This window comes from Triticum dicoccoides, chromosome 7A (assembly GCF_002162155.2).
Source record: "Triticum dicoccoides isolate Atlit2015 ecotype Zavitan chromosome 7A, WEW_v2.0, whole genome shotgun sequence".
Classification (NCBI taxonomy): domain Eukaryota; kingdom Viridiplantae; phylum Streptophyta; class Magnoliopsida; order Poales; family Poaceae; genus Triticum; species Triticum dicoccoides.
The window spans coordinates 704,120,065-704,126,663 of NC_041392.1; the positions used below are offsets into that span (position 1 = coordinate 704,120,065).

Sequence of the window (6,599 nt, forward strand, 5' to 3'; positions counted from 1 at the left end):
GCCTCGGGTAAACAACCGTATGACCATTTTTTCTCTTTTTTTTGAGCGATTTTTCCTGTTTTTTGAACACCCGATCAAGGTTTTGGATCCTAAATAAGCAAATTTTCTCGCGGGTGGGCGATATTCCCGGTAACCACGGTTATCGAGAAATACTGAACAAATTTCGGACGAAATTTACAATTGAATTTTGAATTCAAACAATTTTAAATTAGATATAATAATATCTTGAACTAATACCATTCACAAAAGAGGTAGTAGCTCAGTGGTACGTCAACTACGTGCGCGAGTTCTGTTGAGGTCGTGAATTCGATTCTTTTGGCCGTCATTTTTCACGTTTTTTACTGCCTATTCTGAAGAAGAACAAAAAAAAGAGCGGAATGATGACTCGAACCAGCTACCTCTCGAGTAAACCCGGGCATGGGCAGCCCGGCCCGAAAAACCCGGGCCGGATCGGGTCGGGCTTGACGTTCGGGCCAGGCTCGGGATTCATTTTTTCTGTATTTCTGGCCGGGATTTCGGGCCTCGGGCCGGGCTTGCACGTGCGTACACTAAAAAACAGCGTTTGGGCCGGGCTTTTAGGCTTCGGGCTTGATTTCGGGCCAGGCTCGGGCCTGAAAATAGGGAGTATTTCGGGCTTCGGGCCGGGCTCGGGCTTGGGAAATGAAGGTCGAGCTTTTACAAGCCCGGTCCGAAACCCGGCCCGGCCCGACGTTTGCCGGGTTTACTCTCGAGGCGCATAACAGATGGTTACCATTACGCCAGAGTAAGGGCACTGACTAAATTGAGAAACAAAGCTCATTTTATTAACCGTGAGCATTCAAATTCAAATTATTCAAAAATTTCGGTATTTTTTGCTCGGGATAGGTATTTCTCGTGGGGCGCTGAGAAACGCGGTAACCGCCCAGTATCCGTTTTTCTCGGGCGATACCCAAAACCATGATCACGATTTCATTACAAAGTTTTTTGTTCCCCTAAAAAATCAACGTTTTTCCATGGGGCATTTCGTCAGAACAAACGTTGGCTTCACTGTTCAAAATCTTGGGAAATACTCCTACGTAGTATAAGAAAGAAGTTCGTGAGAGTTATTTTTTTAGAATAGTTCGTGAAAGTTTGAAATAGCAAAAAACACAAACATTTTGAAAACAAAAGCATGGCATTTTGATTTTCATGATTTAGACCCGCAAAAAAAGATTTGCATGATTTAGAGAGAATGATTTTTTAAGGATTTGAGAAATTGATGTAAGAGATATGCTGCATTTTCATAGAATTTAGAAAAACAAATTGACCATTTTCATCAATCTTCTAATTTACTTCTCATAGAAAAATCAAGCTTTAATTATACTTTCAGTATTAAAATTTTATCGACCCTTCGCCCCTCGCATCACCTAACCTAGACAACACAGGCGGCATCTCGCACTGCACCGTCGCGGGCATCCCCGCCTCTAGCTCCTCCACTCGTTGCCATTGCCGCCCATCATATGGCAAGCGGTCCTGGAACTGGTTGACCCAGCGTCTAGCGCCGCATCTCCCAGTGGGCCCGATTGGCGGCGCCCCCTAGTGGCAGGTCTCAGGCGGCGCCCTCCCGCATTGTGCGCAGTGCCTCGCCCCGTCCCCCCCCCCCTTCCCCGACACCGGCGTTTGCTTAGCATGTTCAAGATTTGTCTCCTCCCGTCCCCCTCCCCCATTGTTCATTCCTCACCTCCGACTGTCCTGATTCTGGCATCCTACCGGCGGCAGTGGCTCAGCCCAACCAGGCCTCTCTCCTCTTAAGGTTGGTTATGGTGATGCTATTTGCGGTAAATCTGCCCCTCCCCACCCAGATCTAGTCCAAGGTGCTTTCGTAGCGTTGGTGGAGGTCGTTCAAGGTGGTGTACCCCACGACCTCGTTTTCGCCCTCGGTGATGGATGCGGCTCGGCATGCCGATGCCAGCGACGACGACACTTGTGGGTGTTGTCCTCTTCTTGAAGGCTCTGCCATGACTTTGCAGTATTGTAAAAACATAGGAATGTGAAGATATATGTTTATAATATCATGTTCATTTGATTGCTATAAGATCTGAGTTTCTTTGATATCATCATAGAAAAAAATACATGATTTTTCAAGAGGTTGAAATGGATGCTAGATTTAGCATCAAATGTAGCATAAACCCATGAATCAAACAACCACCCACAATTTGGCTATGTAGAAATGATCTGATTCTTAATGACAAAAACTATTCTCCTTTGCAAGTTATTTTCTGTTGTATGCACTCGCTTCATATGTGGTCTATGCTTCACCGTACGGAGTACCAACAGCTGTTCAAAGCGGTGCGTAAGCGATTGGAGCTGGTGGCCATCGAGGTTTTTTTCCCAACATGGGTGACATCATAACCTTTGTATTGGTCCATATTCTCTTTTGACATAGGCATAGTGTTGATCCTATTTGACTCTACTGCTGTCGATATGTTATTTTTTTTATCCTTTTATCTTTTTAGACTATTTCTGTTTGGTTGTGTGCATCCTGACTATGAAGAGGTTGAGTATTGCTCATCATAAATTATATCCACTCCATTCTACATTCCGAGTTAATGAAGGTTCAAGCGCCCTGTATCGAGAAACATGAATTAAACAACCAATATAGAAAACATTCCAGGATTCTAATCATTAAAAAATCTTTCCTTTGAATCGAAGGAGCTCCTGTAGGCAACTTGTGGTTGCTGGTTTGGTTCAACTGAAAAAAAGTAGTGGTTCGTTCGGGCTGGGGAAAATATCCAGTGATACCGTGCAAGGGTGATATGCTGATACAAGACCATGTGGTGCATTAGATGTGAGAAGAAGGGACAAGATCAAGTTGCTAGCATATTTACATGTCCCCCCTTGGAACATTTGCATCTTACCCCAAGAAAGCAGCATGTTTTTGCAAAAATTGCCCAAGTCCACATGGCAGAGAACAGATCGACATGTGCCGGGAACAGAATCAAACATATTGGCATGTGAAAGCAATGTATTCTCAGTGTAGGATACGTGATGACAGAAATAAAACCAAAGCTGATAATGCATGTAGAATAGCGGTGGAATAGGCCCGATTACACGAAGATATTTCGTTTAGTTTCGGGACAACGGGCAGCACCCTTTCATTCATTCATAATCTCATCATTACAAACAATGTCAATAACATCAGGTACACTATTTTACAAGCAGGACCTAGCATCATGCTCACCAGATTTTGCCAAAACATGGGCTGCCTCATTAGTACAGCGATTTACATGCTTGATGCTCTAATAGTAATATCTCGGAGTTTACGACTAAATTTCTGTTCACTCCATTTTTTATGCCTTGCCTTGTTAGAATTATTAGGTGATCAAATGGTTAAAATGTTAATTACATTAAGTCAAGGTTGACCCATTAATTAATTTCGGGATTAATGCAAATTAAAAGGCAATCAATCAATTATGCCCGTGATTGGGGGGCTCAATTACTCTAAGAGCATGTACAATGGTCGATAAGATAGTCTTATCTTAAGTTTTGCATGTAATTTAGAGATAACAAAAAAGAAAGTCTACAATGAGTCATCTCTTAGCCTTATCTTCAATAACTAGCAATTCCTAAAAACGTGATGAGACATATTGTGCTAAGAGATCATCTCTTGTCTTCTCTTAAATAAGAAAAGACAAGCCTTTTCTTATGAGTTCTCTCTCCTCCACCTCATCATTGATCCTACGTGGCACTACTAAGATAGCACCATTGTACATGCCCTAATTATGGTTTGGTCCCACGGTCAAAGGCGACACATTATAAATAAGGGGGCAGGCTCACATACGATCAGCCCATAGCATTAGTCACCTGCCTTACAAAATTACTGGGAAACCAATCTAGAGGTGTTGCTAATTGACGTGAAGATCCAGCCATCATCCGGCGAGGAGCCGGAGGCAAGAACTACTACACAGCTACGCGTGTTTGTTTGTCGACAACGACTTGATGGCGTCTCCAAACACATGTTTAATCTACGCTCTTAATTCAGCATTAGATCGAACTTTGTATTCACGTGATTAAAGAAGATTCTATTTTCATTCCTCAGTTCTGATTAAATCAACCAATTAACAGTACTTAGAATAATCTAACATTTGGTACCAGTAGCCATGTTGGATCTAATTTCGTGAATCAGTTCTTGAGTTAACATGTAGATTAATCTGGTAGAACTTGCATATAAAATCACATCATTAGGCGTAGTACACATGCATCAGGGCCAGCGCCGTTCGCTTTAGTCTGCATCATGTCGCCGGAAATCATACCTTGTGCTCGCATCAGCCGCCGGCATCCCGCTTATCTTATGCATGAACACTTTTCGTATCACGGGTCTAACCACGCGAAGGGCATTAGGCCGTGCTCGCACAGCTGCGCGCATCAGGTCGTGCTCGCGCCGCTGTCCTCATCAAGAGCGGCCACGTGCCTCAGGTTGTTCCATATGCCTTCTCACTTCAACGGCTGCTTCGTTCGATCCGATTTTCTCGCTGGTCGTGGCGGAAGAATAGGAAGCTGGTTCGTTTTCGATCATGTTGTATTAGAAGGACGACTAGCTCATTAGCGCTCGGATGCACGCTGATTACTCCCTCTATAACCGGGCGTTAGATGGGCTGTGTATGTTATTCAGTACGTAGTACACGCATGAAATTGATGACCGTTTAAATTATTTGTTTGACCCAGTGGTATTTCTTTTTCTCACCACTTGGCCACTAAATCATGCAGTTAGTTCGGCCATAGCGTGAGCACTACACCGGATCCGTGGCGCAATGGTAGTGCGTTTGACTCCAGATCAGAAGGTTGCGTGTTCGATTCACGTCGGGTTCAATTCCCCCTGATCCTAATCCGGTCTCTTTTAAATGTGCGGTTTCAGTACTACTAGCTGTGAGGAGGAGGAGGTTAGCCTTGATGGCCAGGTGGTACCTCGGAAGGACACCTTTCGGTATTTGGGGTCAATATTGCAGGAGGATGGGGGTATTGATGAAGATGTGAACCATCGAATCAAAGCCGGATGGATGAAGTGGCGCCAAGATTCTGGCATTCTCTGTGACAAGAGAGTGCCACAAAAGCTAAAAGGCAAGTTCTACAGGACGGCGGTTCGACCCGCAATGTTGTATGGCGCGGAGTGTTGGCCGACTAAAAGGCGACATGTTCAACAGCTAGATGTGGCGGAGATGCGTATGTTGAGATGCATGTGTGGCCACACGAGGAAGGATCGAGTCCGGAATGATGATATACGAGATAGAGTTGGGGTAGCACCAATTGAGGAGAAGCTTGTCCAACATCGTTTGAGATGGTTTGGGCATATTCAGCGCAGGCCTCCAGAAGCTCCAGTGCATAGCGGACGGCTAAAGCGTGCGAAGAATGTCAAGAGAGGGCGGGGTCGACCGATTTTGACATGGGAGGAGTCCGTTAAGAGAGACCTGAAGGATTGGAGTATCGACAAAGAGCTAGCTATGGACAGGGGTGCGTGGAAGCTTGCTATCCATGAGTTGGTTGCGAGATCTTATGGGTTTCACCTCTAGCCTACCCAACTTGTTTGGGACTAAAGGCTTTGTTGTTGTTTGTTGTTGTTGTACACATGGATTAGTTCTGTTTGCCGCCCGATCATCAGTTAACTACACGTGTTTTAGTCACGCATCGCCGTAGGTTTCTTTTGGGCTGCATGAGTCAAGCCGTGATGCACGTCCATATAATTAGGCAATGGTTGTTCCCCGCTTATTTAATTCCGCTGATTAAATTGCACTCTTGATTATTATTTTACTACGTGGATCAATGGTCATTTATGAGCATTAAGTGTTGAATTAGAATGGAACCAACGAAAAGTTTTGGTTTAACACAGCTATATATTGTCAGGATAATTGTGATGATTAAGTTAATACTGCATGGTTACATCCTGACCAACGTTGTATGTGATCGTGAATTCGTGATTATATCCCGACCTTTATCTAAGCGGCTACTATATATCTTGGGATAATTGCAACAATTAATTTTTATGATTCATGATTATATTTTGACCAAAGTTGAGTATGATCATGATTATTAGAATTAATTTTCCAATAAAGATATTTCATTTTGTTCCATGGCGTTACTGCCCAACGGTGTTGCGAATTAGGATTTTATTAAATTTGCCATGTTATTAATCAGACCAACGTAGGATTAATATCATGCATTAAGTTTTTCTTAATATGGATATTTTGATAATTCATAATTTTTATATCCATGTTATTTATGTTTTATTCAGCTTTGAACCCGTCAATTATTTCTGGGCTCCTAAACTCAAATGAGCCCCTCAATGAGACTAACTTTCCTACATGGAAGGAGCAGATTTCCATTAACCTTGGGGTCATGGATCTTGACTACGCACTTAGGGAGAAGGCTCCAGTTCCCTTGTCCTTCTCCTCTGATGATGAAAACCATGCTGAGAAAACTAAGGTTTATGAGGCTAACAAGGAGAAGTGTGAGCGCTCCAATCGATTGTCCCTCATGATCATGAAAAGCTCAATTACTCTTGGGATTAGGGGAGCAATCCCCGATTCCGAATGTGCTAAGACTTATCTGGCATCGGTGGAGCAACAATTTAAAGGCTCCACAAAACT

At 43.5% G+C, this 6,599-nt stretch overlaps 1 non-coding gene across 1 annotated transcript; it reads left to right on the top strand.

Moving 5' to 3' along the window:
* Positions 1-4,755: 4,755 nt before the first annotated feature.
* TRNAW-CCA lies at positions 4,756-4,827 on the top strand. The gene has a single exon. It is a non-coding gene; the product is annotated as a tRNA-Trp (tRNA).
* The last annotated feature ends 1,772 nt before the right edge of the window (positions 4,828-6,599 follow it).